This window comes from Pteropus vampyrus, unplaced genomic scaffold (assembly GCF_000151845.1).
Source record: "Pteropus vampyrus isolate Shadow unplaced genomic scaffold, Pvam_2.0 Scaffold81, whole genome shotgun sequence".
NCBI lineage: Eukaryota > Metazoa > Chordata > Mammalia > Chiroptera > Pteropodidae > Pteropus > Pteropus vampyrus.
In genome coordinates, this window is record NW_011888862.1 from 1,542,459 (window position 1) to 1,562,552 (window position 20,094).

General features: G+C 41.0%; 1 protein-coding gene and 1 pseudogene across 1 annotated transcript in view; both read left to right on the forward strand.

The window, feature by feature from the left end:
• Positions 1-20,094, forward strand: part of FRMPD4 (FERM and PDZ domain containing 4) — a 755,715-nt gene that overhangs the window by 9,160 nt on the left and 726,461 nt on the right. Inside the window, exon 2 of the mRNA XM_011363039.2 lies at positions 14,908-15,029. The gene's annotated coding sequence lies outside the window, so the exon portion shown is untranslated. The remainder of the gene's footprint in view (positions 1-14,907; positions 15,030-20,094) is intronic.
• Positions 3,683-3,801, forward strand: LOC111741718 (annotated as a pseudogene).

Consider the following 20,094-nt stretch of genomic DNA (forward strand, 5'->3'; position numbering starts at 1 on the left):
ATTTTTGCTTTTTGCTCCCTTCTTTGTCCCTCCTTCTTCACACTTCCTGTGGGCGACACCCCGTTTCCCACTCCCGGTCCCTGGCTTGTATGTAAGGTGAGTGGCTTCCATGAGACATAGACTGGCCATGAGACATAGACTGGCCAATCAGCTTCTCACAGACCCTCAGCCACCATGGTGATTGGTTCAGGACAGACATGTGACCAAGACAAGCCGGTCCAATAAGAGCACGAGTGGATTCGATATAGGGAAGATGTAAGTGTGAGGCATATACTGGAAAAGTTAAACATAGAGTTACCATAAAACCCAGCAATTCCACTTCTAGTTATATACCCAACAGAACTGAAAACACACACGCACACAAAAACTTACGCACAAATGTTTATAGCTGCATTATTCATAATAGCCAAAAAGTGGAAACAGTGCAAATGTCCATCAACTGAACAGTGGATGAACAAATGTGGTCTGTCCATACAATGGAATATTATTTGGCCGTAAAAAGGAATGAGGTCCTGATACATGCTACAACATGGATGAACCTTGAAAACATTATACTATGTGAAAGAAGCCAGTCACAAAAGACCATAAAGATATCATTCTATTTACCTGAAACATCTAGAATAGGCAAATCCATAGAGACAGAAAACGCTGATGGTTCCCTAGGGTGATGAGCAGGGGGACGTGGGGGGAGGTGATCTCTGGTGAGAGAATGCTAGTGGATATCGGATTCATTATGGGGGCGATGAAACTATTCGAGAATTGGATAGTGGTGACAGTTGCACAACTGTCAATAAACTAAAGCTGTTGAATTGTACACTTTGAAAGGGGTGAGTTTTATGATAAGTAATTATATCTCGATCTGAAAAATGCTATGGAAATAAGAATATCTAATCCTACCAAAAGAAAGTAGATAGATCTACTTAGCCACTAAAAACCTGAAGGGTTAGAGCAGGCATGTTATTCATTAATGGAAAATGCCGAAGCGTTTTAAAGAACATCTGATATCAAATTAAACAATGCAAGGAAGATACAAGAATTGATTTGATAGCTTCAGCCCAAGTCACATTTCTGATTATTAGGCTCGCTTATTTTTATACCAATTTTCAAAAATGCAGCGTTCATTTTGCTGCCTTCTTGAACACTGGGCATCAAGCATAACACAGTAGTCACCCCCCCCCACCTCACCCTTATTCACAATTTCTCAGTCCACAGTTTTAGTTACCCATGGCCAATTGTGGTCCGAAAATATTAAATGGGAAATTTCAGAAATGAAGCAATAAGTTCGAAATCGCTCTTTGTTCTGAGGAGCATCATGAAATCTTGCACCATTGGTCTGTGCTACCCAAGGATGTGACTCATCCTTTTGTCCAGTGTCTCCATGCTGTTGACGCTCCCTGCCCATTAGTCACTTCATTATTAGTTATCAGTCCTCAGATCAACTATCTTGTTATCTTAGTGCTTGTGTTCAAGTCACCTTATCTTACTTCCTGATGGCCCCAAAGCACAAGAGTAGTGATGCTGGCAATTTAGATATGCCGAAGAGAAGCCAGAAAGTGCTTCCTTTAAATGAGATGAAAGTTCTCGACTTAATAAGGAAAGAAAAAATCTTATGCTGAGGTTGCTGAGATCTATAGTAAAAACAAATCTATCCGTGAAATTGTAAAGAGGGAAAATGAAATTTGTGCTCGTTTTGCTGTCACACCTCAAACTGCAGAAGTTAGGGCCACGGCTCGTAGTGAGTACCTAACACTGTATTACAAAGCCTGTCACTCACCTCGCATCATGTCCTCACACAGGCATTGTGTCATCTCACGTCATCACAAGAAGAGTGAGTACAGTACGACACTATGTTTTGAGAGAGAGAACACATTCACATCACTTTAATTACAGTATTTTGTTATAATTGTTCTATTTTATTATTAGTTAATGTTGTTAATCTCTAAGTGTGCCTAATTTATAAATTAAACTTTATCATAAGTAAGTACGTAGAAGAGAAAACATAGTATATTGAGGGTCCGGCACGCTCCAAATTTTCAGGCATCCACTCGGGGGCCTGGAATGTACCATTTTCATTTTGGTTCAGGATAATTACCGTATGCCTTGAGCATCTTACATACTCAATAAGCATTTGTCAACTGCACAGATAAATGATTATTTTTACTATCATATTTTCTTAAGATATTTGGCATACAGCATTGTCTTCCCCCTTAAAATGAATGGTTTCAGATGGTCGTATTTCGTATTTGTCTATTTGTATTTCTCCTTTATATGCTCAGTCTTGTTTTTCTCAATTTACTTGTTCAGCTCGAGATTGAAATAATGTTCAAATATTGTCATTGTTATGTTCTTCAGTCTCTTTTTTTAGAATTTAATTTTATTATTAGTTTCAAGTATCCTTAGTCTCTTTTTAAACTGTAGGTTTTCTCCTGCCTCTTTTTTTTTTTAATCCTCTTGCAATTTATTTTTTGAAGAATTTAGGTCCCTGTCTTATAAAATTGCTCACAGTCTAGATGTTGCTAATTCGTTTATATGGTATTGTTTAACATGTCCCCTCTAGTTTCTATACACTAGTAGATAGATCCAGAGGCTTGATCAGATTCAAGTTCAGATTCGGAGGCAAGACTACTTCATAGCTGCTGTTGTTACTTATATTAAGCAGCGCTTTATGTCTGGTTGTCTCTCTTGCGATGTCACCAGCCACTGATGATGATAGCATAGAGCCATTAATTCACTGGAAAAATGAAAAGTGCTGTCCGTGGTAGCCAGCCTCTAAGACAGCCCCAATGCTTTGTGCCCCCTCATATTCATGCCCTTATATGATGTCCTTCTACATTATTTTAGGGTTGATCTGCACAATCAATAGAATATGAGAGAAATGATGGGATATCGCTTGTGAGGTCATAAAAGGCAATATAGCTTCTGCCCCTCCCCCCTCCCTTGGGCCACTTACTCTGAGCAAAGCCAGCAGCCATGTCATGGGCACCACATGGATAGGAACTACACCTCCTGCCAATAGCCCCGTGAGGGAGCTTAGAACTCAAGTGTTCAGATGGCTGCAGCCCCAGCTGACATCTTGACTGTACCTCCTGAAAGATGCTGCGCCAGAACCTCTACCTTAGCCACTCCTAAATTCTTGCCCCACAGAAGCTGTGTTGTTTTAAGCAACAAAGGTAACTAATTCAGTGTATTCTAATTCTTTTGTTCAATCTTCATTTATTACTAGAATACTTTTATAAACTGTCCTTCAACGACTATTTGATTACTCTGTGGTACAGTTGGTACAGGAAATCATGGTTATTCTTTTAACTCAGAATTATAATCATACCATACATATGCTTTTGTAGGATATGTACATGAACACATATGTGTATAGAGAGGTAGACAGATTGATAGATAAATTTAAGGAATTTAGAGCATTTATATTTTTATAGTTTGTCCTGAACATCGTATGTTACTGGTTGTGTAATATTTCTCTGAGTTTACTTAACTGTTTCTCCTTGTTGGAAATTCGATTTGTTTCCAGCGTTACTGGTAATAGCCTAGAAATTGGAAATATTTTTCACACAAGGCTTTTTATGACTTTAAGATTATTTTTTAGATCAAATTTCTAAAAGCATAATTGCCGAATCCAAAGTTATAGGTATTTTTAAGGCCTGATACATTTTTCTAAATTACTTGCTAAGTCTATGGTCATGCCGCTCTGAACAAGCCTGATCCCGTCTGATCTCGGAAGCTAAGCAGGATCGGGCCTGGTTAGTATTTGGATGGGAGACCACCTAGGACGACCAGGAGCTGTAGGCGTAAAAAATAAGGGATTGTAAGCTGACAAGGTCCTTGCGATCTGTGAGGTCAACCAAGGGTTGGCTCACCTAAAACAAACAAACAAACAAACAAACAAACAAATAACTTGCCAAAAAGAGAATATAGTTTCCTATATATAGCACCAGCAAAATCTGTGTGACCATCGCACTGCATTCCTATCAAGGATCTTCAATATTCATGCAACAAACATTTGTTAAGTGCCTACTATGTGCCAGGTGCTGGTCATAAAACAAACCTGAAAAACCTCAGTTTTCTTTATTTGTCTGGTCCAATACTACCTTACAAATTTCGTTTGAATTTTTTATATTTACTTTTAAAATATCTCCTGATACCTCTTTTTCGTTACCTCTGAGTCTGGCGGGCATCAATTTCCGTCAGCTCTCCGCCAGCGAGCGGCCTTGCAGTCTGCACCTCTGAACCTTCTCTCTCCATCTGACTTCTATATCACTTTTATTTCCTATGGCCTGGGAAGCCAGGTAAGCACCCTTCTCAGGACGATGAATTAAACGAGGTGACCTTGATTCATCTACCGCCGCTATCCATTTTCATAAACGGAAGTGTAAATCCTTTTCAGGCCATATTTTATTTAGCTAGATTTATTATTTCTCACAAGAATGACTTTCCCCGAAAGTCCTGGAGGGAAAGCAACGTTGTAAAGATGCAGCAAGATGTTTTCTAAGAAAGAATGTTTTGTAACGGAGACTGTCATCCTCTAAATTAGAGAGCCAGGGACTGATTTCTTCTTTAGAGACATTTAGGGTGATGCTTCGAGAGCTCAGATTCGATTTCCTTTCAAATCGATATCGCATAGGTTACATCTTTAAAGAAATGAGTCGTTAATTCTAGACCAAATCACCGAAGAGAGTTGTTTCTTTAGAGGGGCTACTGTTTGGGTGGTTTCAAGTTCATTTTAGATAATAACTATGCCCTTTTCCATTCTAAAAGTAAGGTAGGAAATTTACCCAGTCAGAAAAGGAGAAAGAAGAAAATAGCCATTGCCCGCAGCCCCATCCCCAGACCAATCACCACCAATATTTCAGCTTACATCTGTCATGCAGGTAGTTCCTTTGGCTGCCTACAGGTCATTCATTACAATTTTGGATAAACTGTATGTCACATAGTATGGGGTAAGGTAGAAGTAGGTCCTAGAGGGAAAAGGTAGACTTATAAACTGGGGTTGGCAAGAGACGAGAGGCATGGGTACCTCATCCTCCCAATATTCCTAAGAAAGGAGTTCTAAAGTCGGGCTTTAGGCTGAATATGCATCTGAGGTCTGTGTTGTAGCAGAGTCACCCTGCCCCTCGTGAGTGTTCCTTCTTACAGGAGAGCATGAGAGCAGCCGTGTCAAGGATGGAATGATCCAAAGGCTGGCGCCGAAAGATCTAGATCTGGTTGCCAGCTGTTTACAGGACTTGTCCAGAAATGCTAGACACCCAGGACCTAGGGCCTTCGGAGCCTGTGGGAACTCGTGACCCCTTCTGTCTCAGGAAGGGAGCCAAGGGGCCAATGGGAAGCGAGATCAGCTGAGGCCCCTCCCAGTGGGATAAGGGCTACATGCATTTTTCTTACATAAAGCATGATCCCAGCTGGATTTCCATCCAGGTGACTCAGCTGCGGTTGGGGGTGGGCTCCTGGGTCACTCTTGTACCCTAATTTTCCTTTAACTGGTTGTGTGTATGTGTGTGTGTGCCTATTTATCTATCTACACACACAAACATGCACGCACACGTGTTCTATACAGGCTTCAAAGTGAATTCTAGTTCACTTTCAGACACACAGTTCTTCATACAACCTTGGAGTGGTTTTGCTAATGTCGTATTCTTATTTTTAAATTAAAACAGCGAATGGTCATCTATAAGTGGAAAAGTTTTCATGGTTTTGAAAGGTAAGCAGAATCCAAACTGTGAAAACTGGATTTATTTGTACCTTTCCGGGGACAGATCTTTTATGTCAATCAAGCCATACATTCTGTCACTTTCCGTTTCTATTGTCAGGTCTGGCTGCTTCTCAGCTCTGGGGGATAAAAATGAGAAAGCGTGAGGTCCAGGCCGTGGCTCCTTCATTTACCTCAGTTTATTTCAGTGAAAATTGGGATATTTCCACAGAGAAGCAGGAGATCATTATAAAACCATTGTATGATTTCTGTTTAATCCCTCACACAGAGAGAACAAAGCAGGGCTGAATTATCTGACAGGAGATTTTAGAAATTTGGAGGCAAGGTCAAGGAGCCAATTTTGGCCAAGTGCCCCCTAAAATGTCTGCCTGGGGCTGAGGCAAAGGGGAGGGGAGAGGAGGAGAATTATCATTAGTTTAGCACCTGCTGAGCCAGAGTGGCACAAGCTCGCTCATTTGAGCCTCCCAACAACTCCTGGAGGGATCTGTGTCCCCGTTTAGTGACAAAGAGGCTGAGACACATAGGTAAATAACATGCAGCTAATAAAGGAAAAGTAGGACTCTGAACCCAGATCTGTCTCCCAAAGACCATGTATTTCCCAACACCGGGGTCCTGTCCTCCACAAAAAATATTAAAAATTATATCTTACCACTGTTTTGGCATATTCAAATATAATCCAGGCTGAAGTCCTTCTTATATGTATTATGTTTTTTTTTTTCTCTTCTGATTTTAAAAGATTAAAATAATTTTCATGGGCCTCTCAACAGGGTGTCAGTCCTGGACCCTGGACTCACTGTCCTAATGGAGAAGTTGACCCTGTCCACTCTGACATGATTCTTCCTTCAATTTCTTTGTTTTATAGGAAAAGGGAAAGTTAAGGGAAGCCAGAGCTTTGGGGTCAAGAGAAATGGAACGAGTGGTAGAAGTAGAGAATGTCTAGCACCAGAGTTCTAAAGTCATTGTGATCAGTTGTTTTCAAAATCTTCCTTTAGCATTGGAACCATTTGCTGTAAAAAGGTGATTCTTCTATGCAGTGTCAGCATATCAGCATATAAAATTGATCAAAACAGGCTGGTGGTGGCGCTCCCATTCCCAAGCACTGTCCCCTCCCCAGGGACTCTTGAGGAACTCTTACTGACTTTAACGACGCATTGGAACGTAATGGGAAACTCACCTCTTTCCCAGGCGGAGTCAGTGAGACTTAGAGAAGCTGAGCTGCTCACAGTCACTCACTGGATTAATAGTAATAGTGGGACCCAGGCCGGATACCTGGGCCCTGAGGCCGGACTTGTTTCTGTTAGCCGCCTCCTCCACCTAGCCTTCCTGGGCCCGAAGAGTCACAGCCAAACCCAGTTTTGAAGCCTTTCCGTATGATTCAACTGGAAGATATGTGAAAATAATGGTAGGCCAGCAACCTTTCCTCCATTTCCAGATGACTTTTTAACCTTTAGTTTCCCGTCCCCTTGGCGTGTTGGTCTGGTACCAGCAGCTGCGCTCAGTTACCATGTCACCCCTGCTGTGCGGAGGGCGCCATGAGGGTCCCTTACCGACCAAGGGTTGACCATCTGAGGCGGAGGAGGTCTCTGTCACCATCCTGTGCAGTGAGGTCTCATGGACAGAAGCTGGTCCTGGCTCTGATGCTAGCCCTCCCCTCTGGTCCTCATGTCATGGCCATCTGGCTGGTTTTCTTGAGGGTCAGGTGTGTGACGGCTCAGACAGTGTCCAAGCTAGGGCACTACCTGGTTGCAGCGGGGGATTCACAGATGGGAGTGCGATCCTCCAAATGATAGGTTTTCCCTGACGAGCGCTACACGTCATAGCCGATTAATTAGTATGGAACATAAGTGAAAAAGTGAATTAATGGTAAGGACATTCAATCACCAGGAGAGGTCTGATGTTTCTTTGTGAGATCTTCGGGCTTGAGGTTCAGGCCATCCTGCCCTCCCAATGGCCCTGTAATGGATCCAGTTGTCCCTATGAGACTTGCTCCTGAGGATCCTAGGGAATAATGAAAGGCTGGAGAGGAAGATGCCCTATCTGGGGTAGGACAGAAGACTGAATTGTTTTCTGCATCTGCACGTAGTCATCCAGTCGTAAGGAGAAAGCGAGGTGTGAGAGTCAGAAAATATATAGACATTCCAATTCTGGCTCTGCTGGGTGACCTTGGGCAGTTTGTATAATCCCTGGAAACTTCATTTTCGCCATCCAACAATGGAAAACGATGCTTCCTACCTCACATCATTGCTTTGAGGATCAATCTAAAATAATCGATAATCTCTAAAAGAGCTCTGAGTAATCTCTCTCCTGGATATGCATCTCAGGGAAATTCTCACACAGATACGTAAGGAACATTTCGAAGACGATCTTCATGCCATCTACAGTAGTGGAGTGTTGGAAGAGCTACCACTTTGGGGATGGGGGGTTATTAGTAAACTGAGGTGAATTCATATTCTGGAATATCTCTTAGCAATTGGGAGGCGCATGCTGGATTTGCACACAGCAATGTGGGTAGATCCTAAAAACAGTGCCGTGTGAAATAAAGTCAGAAAGAGAATGATATGGGTTTAGATTCCAGTGCCATGCATGTAGCATAAAATGCATGGCACAAACATACCCCTAAATGCTATACGATGTCATACACAAATTACAAAATACACATCAAATACATTAGAATGGTGGCATGGAGGAATGGGGATAGAAAGTAAGTAAATAAAATAAGGCTTTTGTAGAGTGCAACGAGGAAAATGTGCCAGAAACTTGGGAGTTTAATTCACTCCTCTGCATCCAAAACCCCAAAATAAAATTGCTTGGCAGTGGACTAATCACACAGTAGGCCTAGTTATGCCTGACTAGTTATACCTAACTCTAGTCCAGGGTCTCTGAGTCTGAGCATGACTGATGTTTTGGACTGGATCGTGCGTTGTCACGGTGGGGCGGGGGTGCTGGTGTACACATCCTAGGAAACTTAGCAGCATTCGGGCCTGTACCAGCCCCAGTTAAGTCAGTCCAGAATATCTTCACACATTACCAAATGCCTCCAGGGGTGTGGAGTCACCCTTGATGGAGAACCACTGACTTACAGCCTGGCGATAGTGAAACTGAGGATGAGCTTCTAGAAGAATAGTCTTACTGTAATGAGCTGGATGAAGTTAATAGGTCAAAAATCTATGTTTGATGTGAAAAAGATATGTCCAGACAGAGAAGCAAAGGAAGAAATAGGAAGAACTATCAACAGCCAGACCTCTGTACCGCTAACAAACCAGAGTTTCCTTTCGAGGACACTCAACGTTGGAAGACAAGCACGTTTCATTTGTAATGAAGTCAAGAGAAAGCACTTCGTCATTATTAAGATGAGTGTGTACGTGTATATGGACATAGATACACATTCGTGCAGAATCACAAATTCTTCATTTAGTCGGTCATAAGAAGGTAGTATCCTAAATATTCCTATTTCTTCCCCCATTGGTTCGAAGTGCCGTGAAATATTATACTTTTCGTTTTGAGTCATCTTCTAAATAGATAATTTGACAGTGCGAAAGAATGTTAATTCTTTCAGGAAAAATTTGAGAACTTTCTATCACACAGTGGATATTCAAAGATTAACTAGACAGCATCTCTTGTGATTTTGTCTGCTCTGTGGTATGTATTTTAATGCATTCTTGTATACCTTGTATTCTGTCACTTCTAATTTATGTCCCTTTGGAAAAGTAGATCTTGGGTTTAAATATATTATTAACATCCCTCGAAAACATGTGTTTTGTTAACATCCCATCAATTCTGTTCTCACCACGTGTTTATGATCAAATTGGAAGATGGGAGAAGAGGTAAGGAAAGGGGAATGAGGATGTTACAGCTTTCTAAAACTCTGACTGGTGTTAATTGAAAATGAAGGCACCTTATTCCCCTTGTCATTTTGATGTATCTCTGAATTTTTGTGAAAGGATTTTCTTTTAAGCTTCAGAGATTATAAGCTATGCAGTATTCCAGCTCAGCTGCTGTAATTGATTAGCCGCATCTTCCATTTTAACAGTACAGTGGCTGGGATGAAAAAAATAGATTATAGTTCCAGCCTTCTAAATTGAACTTCAGTCTCTTGCGTTTCAGCTTGGGACAAAAGAGTTTTCTTAGACTGTCTAAGTTTCTCTTTGGCATCAGTGTTTTCAAGTGTATGGCATACTTAATTTTGCGGAAACCATCTTTTTATTTCAGTCTGTGAATACGTGCTACTTGGGTTACAGTTATGGAAATGTGGGTGTTTCTAGTTTTTGGCTACCATGAATAAAGTTCCTAGGAAGATGTATATACAAGTCTTTGTGTAGACATAGGTTTTCATTTCCACTGGGTAACTACCTAGGAATAGAATACCTAGAAGTAAGAGGATGGAAACTATATAAGAAAGTATCAAACTCTTTTCCAAATATGTCACTCCATTTTACACCCCTACCACCAACGTATGAGAATTGCTCTATATTCCCATTGCTCTATATTCTAGTTACCACTCGTTAATGCTAACCTTTCCATTTAAACCATTGTATTGGGTTTATAGTAGTATCTCATTGTGGCTTGAATTTGCATTTCCTGATGACTAATGATACTGAGTATCTTTTCGTGTCCTTATTGGCCATTTATAATCTTCTTTTGTGAAGTGTATTTTCAAATCCCATTTAAAAAATGCAGTCGTTTGTCTTTTTATTATTGATTTGTAGCAGTTGTTTTTATCATCTGGATTTGTGTACTTTGTCATGGATTACGTATTGCAAATCTGATCATAGTCTGTGGTTTGCCTTTTCATTTTCTTAATGATGTCTTTTGATGAGCAGAAGCTTTTAATTTTGATGAAATTCTGTATATCACTTTTATATTTTATGGTTAATGCTTTTTGAGTCCTTTTCAACAATATTTGCTTACTATAAGGTCAAGAAGATAGTTTCCTGATTTCCTCCATAAATTGTATGGTTTTCCCTTTTACATTCAGGCCTATGATCCTACGAAGGTATTTCTATTTACTATTTATATACAAATCTGTCAGGAACATGAAAAACAATTTATTTTACAAAACATGTCTTTGGGGAAATAATGGCATGCAAAACATATGTCCTAAAAATAAGTTATTCAGAGTGGCCTATTAAATTGCAATCGTGTATTGGTAAGCAAGTGATTTAGAAAATCAGCTGCCTTTCATTCTGTTGGGAGAGCTTGCTAATTATCGTAAAACTCACTTAGCGATAATATGGGAAAGATTATCTGGCTGAATTCAGTTTTGCTAACAAAAGAACGAACAGGCTTTTACATACATTTCTTTTACGCAGATGCGTTTCGCAATTTGAAATAATTTCTTATCAATGGCATATTGTCTCTCGAAGTAGTTACGGTTTTGGAAATCTCTCCCCTCAGCGTCTATGCGGAACAATTCATCAGCCCTTTTCTTTTATGCGTGACACAAGGCGAACCGTCCAAGAGGTGCTGGGAGTGGTCTTTATCAGCAGCAAGACCAGCTGTTACAGACGATCTCTATCTTGATTTCCAAGCAGAAAATGCAGAAGAATTCAGTTTGCAGATGGAAACGCCTCCCTCTCTTCCTACTTTTTCCATTCATCAAGTGTCTGAAGCACGTCTGGCATACCAGGGGTAGTGCACATAATTAGAGGATACTTCGTGATCATTAAATGTAATTTTCTTATTAGTTTCTACCTACATGCAATATGTGAATAAATAAAGTTCTAATTGTGTAGGGTAGGCCAGCAGGCTAGAAATTCAGGGAAGATTTCTGTGTTGTAGTCTTAAGGCAGAAATTTTTATTTCCCGTAAACCTCAGTTTTTGCTCTTAAGGTCCTCAACTGTTTGGATGAGGCCCACCCACAATATGGAGAATAATCTCTTTTACTTAACGACAACTGACTGTAGATATCACATCTGCAGTACCTTCACTAAGCTAGTGTTTGACCAACCAACCAGCCATAGCCTAGCCAAGTTGACACGTAAAATTTAACCATCATGATAATATTTAGCAGATTCTTGACTATTAGGTCATTTGGAACAAAAACATTTTATAATAAATTATTAGCCCAATTTTTCAAAAGCTGTACAATTTGTCACAGATCTTGTCATAGAGGACTGTGTGCATTCAAAGCTTTGTATAATGGAAGTATTTATTCCTGCTCACTTGAAAGTAAACAACGTCTACCATAGGCATAAAGAATAAGAAGACAAGCTACACACTGGGAGAAAACATTTGCAAAAGACATCTGATAAAAGACCGTTATCCAAAGTATACAAAGAATGCTTAAAACTCAACAATAAGAAAGTGAACAACCCGATTAACAAATAGGCCGAAGACCTTAACAGACACCTCACCAAAGAAGATATATAGATGGTAAATAAGCATATGAAAAGATGGTCCACATCATATTTCATCAGAGAAATAAAAATTAAAATGAGATACCACTGCATACCTATTAGAATGGTCAAAATCCAGAATACTGACAACGTGAAATGTTAGTGAGGATGGGGAGCAACAGGAACTCTCCTTGCTGGTGGGAATGCAAAATGGTACAGCCGCTGTGGAAGACAGTTAGCATTTTTTACAAAATTAAACATACTCTTATCATATGGTCCCACAGTCACACTCCTTGGTATTTAACAAAAAGAGCTGAAAACTTATGTCCACACAAAAACTGCAAATGCGTGTTTGTAGCAGCTTTATTCATAATTGCCAAAACTTGGAAGCCACTGAGATATCCTTCAGTAGGTGAATGGACAAATAAAGTGGGACATAGGACGATGGAATCTTATTCAGCACTAAAAAGGAATGAACCATCAGATATGAAAAGCTATGGAGGAACCTTACATGTATATGACTAAGTGAAAGAAGCCAATCTGAAAAGGCTACATATTGTACGATTTCAACTACACGGCATTCTGGAAAAGGCAAAACTATGGAGACAGTAAAACGATCAGTGGTTGCCAGGGGAGGGGGAGGTAGGCAGAGCACAGAGAAGTTTTACGACAGCGAAAATACTCTGTATGATACGATAATGATGCATATGTGTCATTATACATTTGTCAAAACCCATAGAATGTACAACACCAAGCGTGAAATGTCAGGTAAACTATGGACTTTGGGTGATAATGATGTGTCAGTGTGGGTCCATCAATTGTAACAAATGTACCTCTCTGGTGGGGTGTTTTGATAGTGAGGGTGGCTGTGCATGTGCGAGGGCAGAGGGAGATCTCTGTGCCTTGCCCTTAATATTGCTGTGAACCTTAAACTGCTCTAAAAAAAAATAAAGTCTTAAAAAAACAAAACAAAAACTCAAACCCAACCCTTATGATATTATACTCACTTTTTAGATAAGAAAATGGAGAGAGAAAGTTAAGTAGCAGAACCAGGACTTTTATTCCAATTTCTTTGCCTCCAAAGCCCATGGTCTTTTTACTCTGTCACATTAGAGGGTCAGTGACAGTGCCCCGCCCATGACTTCTTGGCTCTCACTGTTCTCATATATGACTACAACTTCCTACCGGGAGTCCCTGTGCCTCTGTGCCTTCTTGGACTGCAGAAATGTGCTTGGCTCTGTGCCAGACAAACCAGAAGCACCAGGTGTCAATGTCTCTGGGAGCACACTTTGATAATGATGAGCAGGTATCAGTGGAAAACTGTCCCAGCCTCCTCGCCTGGTAAGAAGGACAATAGGACTATGAACTACGGTGATGGCCGCGGCTGCAATCAAGGGCTAGAACTGTCTGTGATAAGTTAGGTGCAGAACTTCAGAGTAAGCATTTAGAAACTCATAGCAGTTGGGCAGAGACATTGTGTATCTTTTGATACTAATAATTTTTTAAAAGGCTTGTATTTTGTGTGTGTTTTTTATTTCATTTTTTTTCTAGTGATTCATTTTCGTTGTATTTCCATAAGTCTTGTTTTGGACATTTTTTTAAAAATTGGTTTTTCGCCACAGGAGTTTGAGAGACACTTTTACAGCGAGGAGTTGACAAACTACAGCCCACGTCCTGGCTGTCTGGTTTTGCAGATAATGTATGGTTGGAAAACAGCCATACCCGTTTATTTACGTATTATCATGGCTGCTTTCACATTACAGAGGCAGAACTGAATAGTTGTAACAGAGATCATTTGGCCCACTAAGCTGAAAATAGTCACTGTCCGACCCTTTGTAGGAAAAGTTGGCCGACTCCTCTTCTGCTCTGTGCCCCGAGCTGGATTGAGCTCCAGCGGCCCACAGCGATAACTGGTTTGCTAACATACCTTCTATTGCCTTCTTTCCTGTCCCTATCTCATTTCTCATTCTCTGCCAGGATTTCCTAGATCTCCCAAATAAGCGCTTTGTACTCACATTCTTCTGGGGGAACCCAACCAATGCACACATGATGTCCTTGTTTGTCCTAATCCTAGGCCAAAGTTACAACACAGTAGGGACCGCTTACTAGCAGTGTCGACCTCAGCACTATCACGCGTATGTCAACTATAATTAAAAATAAGTTCAAAAAATAAAAAAATCATATAAAAATCCCTCCCCCGCCACACACACAAAAAGCTATCACACTGCCCCGACCCCCACTGTCCTGTCTCTTATGCATCGTCCTCTGAAAATTCAACTTTGTGGGTGTGGATTTTTCTGATTTCATTTACTCTATCTTATCAAGCACCACCTCAACACCAGGGATGTTGGAGGAAGAGGGGGAGGAGGAAAGAAAATCCTCTCTTGCTCTACATAGGATGCTCCCTTTTCATAAGAACAGTCCTCTCGGAGTCAGTCTCCAGGTGTCCATCACCTGAGTCGGGGCCAGTTTGCTCTCAGCTGCACAGGACATGGCCAAGTCATTGGCCACCCATACCTTATTCCTGCTACTTTCATTTGTCTCTGCTTGCCCCTCCTAATTACTTAGGTCATTTCAGATTTTAATTCTGTCTTCTAAAGTGTAACGCTGCCATAATTAGGCCATATGTTAATTAGCAAGGTGACGTCTTGTCACTCATGAGGGATGTGGATCATCCTAGAAAGTGCCATAGAAAGGGGAGTCCGGCGGGAAGAGGAAGTCGGAGGAGGCTGGAAGTGACTCTCCGCTGTGCCCAAACTGCCCAGAGAGCAGGAGGAAATGGCGGGATGCAAAAGGGGGAGAGGATGGGGTCACACAAAGAAAAAGAGCTAGAGTTGACCTCTTTTCCACTCTAGGGATGAGATGGAAGCCAGGAGGCACGCCTGAGGCCGAGAAGCCACCAGGGATGGCAGAATTTTCTGAAGGACTGAAGGTGGCCAAGGTCAAGGTCAAGGCCCCGATGGAAGCCACAGGCAAGGTGAGTATCAAGCATGTTCCCATCTCCGATCCCTGGAAGCCTATGGGGATACTAACTAAAACTCGCAGCCAGTCTCTGCGTCTGTGGCCTGTCTAAGTGCCACTCTTAAGTACCAGAACCTTTGAAAAGGTTCAGGTAGCCTGGGGACTGTTTCTATATGCTATTTACTAACTTAATATTGGTTCCCCGTTTTCTGTTAACTAAACTTATTGTCTGACAGTCTGGAATAAGACAGTTGGAAAGAGGATTGGGCAGGTCATGATGATTTCATATTTCAAATGCTGTCACCTTTATTCACTCAGGAGACAATTTTCCAGGAAACTAATTACTCGGGGAATTCATGATTGCGTGCAATGACATGTGAATTAGAAAGATATTAACCTCCCTCCAGTTTGCCATCAGAACATGATGTGATGGGAATTTGTTCTGTTATCACCCAACTATTGGATGAAAGGGACCAGGATATTTGTTTTAACTTGTGTATTTGCCTGAATTTCAAAAGACATTTGACACAGGAACTCTCAGAACATACCAAAGGGGAAATTTTGAGGGTAAAGTTGGTGCTAACAATAATATTATTAAGTAGTGTTATTATCATTGCTAATATTTGTTGAGGTCTAGTATACTCCAAGCCTTTATAGACACTACTTCTACTATGTCTAACAATCCCTCAAGGAAAGTCTCATTATCCCCATTTAACTTGAGGTTCACTGACACTGAATCGTGCTCAAAGATCACACTACCAGCTGAGACAGAACGAATCCATGTTTGTTTTTTTAACTCTAAAATTTGAGCTCCTGTCAGTATACCGGAGTCAGCAAATTTCTTCTGTAAAGGGCCAGTAAACGTTTTCAGTTTGCCAGCCAGATGGTGTGTATTGTGACTACTCAGCTCTGCCGTCGTGGTGCATAGGCAGCCAGAGACGATATACCTAAATGAATGAGTGAATGAATGAATGAATGAATGAATGATGTTCCAATAAAACTTTATTTACACATACTGTATTTGTTTTTAATGTAGTTTTAACATGGTATGAATTACCAATGCTCTTTGGAATTTTTCCTTTTTAAGAATGGTAAAATCGTTCTTACGGGCTATACAAAAACAGGTGGCCGGCCAGGTTTGGCCTGCGGGCCATAGGTTGCTGACTCCTGCACTATAGGAAACTGTGTATCTAACAATAACATCGGAAAATAATGAGGCAAAAGCAAATGAGCTACATATTTCACCTAAGGGAGCTAAGTCAGCCACAGGAAAGCTTGTCGGCCCGGAAGCTGTAAGAAACAATAGTTTTCATTTCGGCTCTGCCATCACATTAAAAGTGTAGATTTGGGTCCATCTCAAACTCCTCATCGGCCAGAGACAGGTCCCTAACAGTTCCACTATTCTTTGATTCTAATCATAGTCTGCCCGTACCAAAGGATCTCCATACAATCAGAATTTGGATCTGAGACCGTTCTCTGAACGGTGCCATCACTGCCATGGGGAGGACTGGGGGAGAAGCAAATTTGTGGGTGAGAGTGAGTTTGCTTGTGAACAAGTGAAGTTTGAGGCACCTAACAGACAGAAGTGGGGACAGTTGCATATAAGAAACGAGAGTTGGGAGAAAAGGCAAGCCTAGAGATTGAAATTCGGGAGTCAGCATGTAGACCGAATCTGAGTGTATTATAGTATCAGATAAAATCTTTGAAGGCAAGATCTCCTAATGTTGGTGCTGCTGACATTTGAGGTGCGAGCGTTCTTTGTCATGGGGCCTGTCCTGTCCTGCAGTGTACATGATAGGGTGTTCAGCAGCATCCAGACCCCTACCCACTAGATGCCATTAGCATACACACCCAACCCACCCCCAGCTGTGACAAGCAAACATATCTGTAGACATTGCCAGATGTCACCGAGGGCGAAAGTCACTCTTGGTAGGGAATCGCCGTTTTAGGAAAAAGGCCGATGATGGTGCCCAAGGACTCCAGCTTTGGAGGTCAGAAAGAGGAGGAGGAAATAGGAAAAGGCACTGAAAAGGAGTGGCCAGTAAAATAAGGGGAGAACTCAATTGTGGGGTCCCAACTGTTTCAGGTGAGCTTGGTTTAATAGCTGATGAAAGGCAGAGGTCAGACAACAAGGAATGCTCCGTAGCTCAGGGCTGAGCCCCAGTGAGCTCCACCATATTTCTGGGCCCCCCGGTGGTGGTAGAAAGGACAAGGGCACATGAAGCATTAAGGCCATACATTTTTTTTCTCTTTTTTTCAATTACAGTTGACATTCGATATTATTTTATATTAGTTTCAGGTGTACAGCATAGTGGTGAGCCATTTATATATCTTACGAAATGATCCCCCCGTTTAGTCTAGTCCCCACCTGGCACCACACGTAGTTATTACAATATTATTGACTGTATTCCCAGTGCTGTACTCCACGTCCCCGTGACTGTTTTGTAACTGCCAATTTGCACTTCTTAATCCCTTCCCCTTTTTGGGGAGGTCATACATTTTCGAACTGCATGCAGCCTGACGATAGTGCAGTGGACAGTGTTTTCTAGCGGGGAATTAAATAGGAGGTTACAAGTAACATTAAGAAGTGTAAGATAGAGACGTGCTTCTTCTTCTTTCTCATTTTATATTTAGAAATAATTACCAGGGAATGAAAACGTTATCGTCTGGGTACAGGAGAAAAACAAGAGCAGAAATAGAGTCACTGTGGTTTTGAGGACTGGAAAGGGACTTAAGACCTAGAGCCCTTGCCATCCTGAGCTGCAGGCACAATCTTCTTTGTTTTGTGATGTCTTCACTCACTTCACGCCTAATGGTAGTAAAAAAAAAAAAAAAAACGCGAACAGATTGTGTGAACTTTCTCTTGATACATTTGAAAATTGAAGAGCTATGACTTAATAAAGACTCAATATAAAGGTTTAAAAAAATCAATACCTCATATCGAAATTAATGTCATTACACGAGAGTGCCTCTTAGCCACGTGCCTGATACTGAAGAATCGAAAGGAGGGGACATATCTGCTTTGCCCTTCATAGTTAAGTCTCCTCACTCCAAAATGGAGATAATAAATTTACCTCACGAGGTTATTATGTGAAAGTGCGTAACAGTGCCTAGTACATAGTCGGATTTCCATAAACGTTTAAAAATAATAACAGTGTAGTCTACGCCCATGCCACCCTGAATGTGCCCGATCCCATCTCATCTCAGAAGCTAAGCAGGGTTGGTCTGGTTAGTATTTGGATGGGAAACCAGGTGCTGTAGGCATAAAAAATAAAAAATAAGGGATTGTAAGCTGACAAGGTCCTTGCAATCTGTGAGGTCAACCAAGGGTTGACTCGCCTAAAAATAATGAATGAATGAACGAATGAATGAATGAACAAACGAACGAATGAATGAATGAATAAATAAATAAAATAGCAGCCTATATCCTCTGTGCCCGAGAGCTTGGCACAGAAGCGTGTAATGCAAACAAGATGATTAGGTGAGCTAACCGTACTGTATCAACGTCCATTTCTGGCTTCGGCAGTGCGCTATAGTTAGGCCAGATATTCTCATTCGGAGAAGCTGGGCGGAGTATGTACAGAACTCTAGATTATTTCTGCAACTTCTCGTGAGTCTCGAAATTAAAAAAATAAAAAAAATATTAAAAACAAACAAAGAATTAGATGTCGAAAGATACTGGAAAGCCCCCTCGTTTAGGACTATTGTGCAGCTTAGGTTCATTTGGTTTTGTGGTCAGTTTTATCCTGTAGATTTGTTTTTATTTTAATGGACACTCACATCACGAGGAAGCCAGACTATCAGATTTTATTTACAAATAACAAAACAGAATCCGATCACTATAGTTTGGGCCATGCAATAGGTTATAATCCTGATCAGGAACTTAAATTGATGGTAATAAATATGCAGTCACGAAGCCCAATGATAGGTAAAAGGGTGACATTAAACAGGATTACCATTTCGTCTTTAGCTTTGGCATATTTTATTTTTGGATGGTCCAAGACTCGTCTAAGCTTGCCAAGGAGTGAAATTTTCACACAACACATCCTTAAATTCCCTGAGAAGTAGAAAGTAGAGGTGGCTTGCCTACTTTTTTAGGTGAGAATTTCTACTTCAGCAGACTTTGGGGAGGGCAAGCCTCCTCTATCTTGCTGATATGCCTCAAATGTGATCTATTTATATTACAAACCATATGCAGAGCCTGGCAAGGCTTTCTGTAAATGAGCTCATGGCTCTACCCTGAAACAGGGGGCTGGGAGGGGGGTCCCAGATTCATTAGGAACCGTTCACATCCATTACGCCTCTTGGTGCTGATTGAACAGGAAGGATGAACAAAATCTATGAGTTCTGATAAAAAAGGATACATAATACGTACCTGTCAAGGGGAATAAGATGTTCTCCTTGGTCTTTGCGGGTCATCAAAGTCAGGTTGTTAAAAGTACTCGAGTACTTTTTAATGGGTTTTCCTTTTTTGTATACCGTACAGGTTGCAAGTAGGAATCATTTCAGATTTGTCTTACTGATGGACCTCCTTCAAGGTGTGATAAGTTTTTCTATAGCTTCTTTCAAAGCAACCGGTATTTATAGAACATTTGTCCAATGTTAAATAATTAGATTTATCTGTAAGGGAACAGAGACGGGCACTTGCCCACATCAAAAGGCTCCCAGACAGGGACAAAGGAGATGAGAAAACAAAGAAGTATATTAGGAAATGACAAGCACAGGGACAGAGGCATATACAAGGTTCAGAGAAAGGTACAGGGGGAGTCGTTAGCTGTTTAGGACAGAGTGGCTTAAACTAGGTCTGCAAAAGGATGTATTCTTGGGGCGTGCTGAATTTGCTACAAGAATTTTAAAATTTTGTGTTTTCATTTAGATGGACACATATATACGTATTTTCTCTAGTTATTCGTATGAGTCTGTAGATCTCCTAAAACTTCTTTTTATCAAAGTGAGAACATTTAACGTGACATCTACCCTCTTAAATTTTTAAGTGTACAATAGAGTGTAATTAACTGCAGGCGCAGTGTTGTACAGCAGATCTCTAGAGCTTATTCATCTGGCGTAATTGAAACTTTACG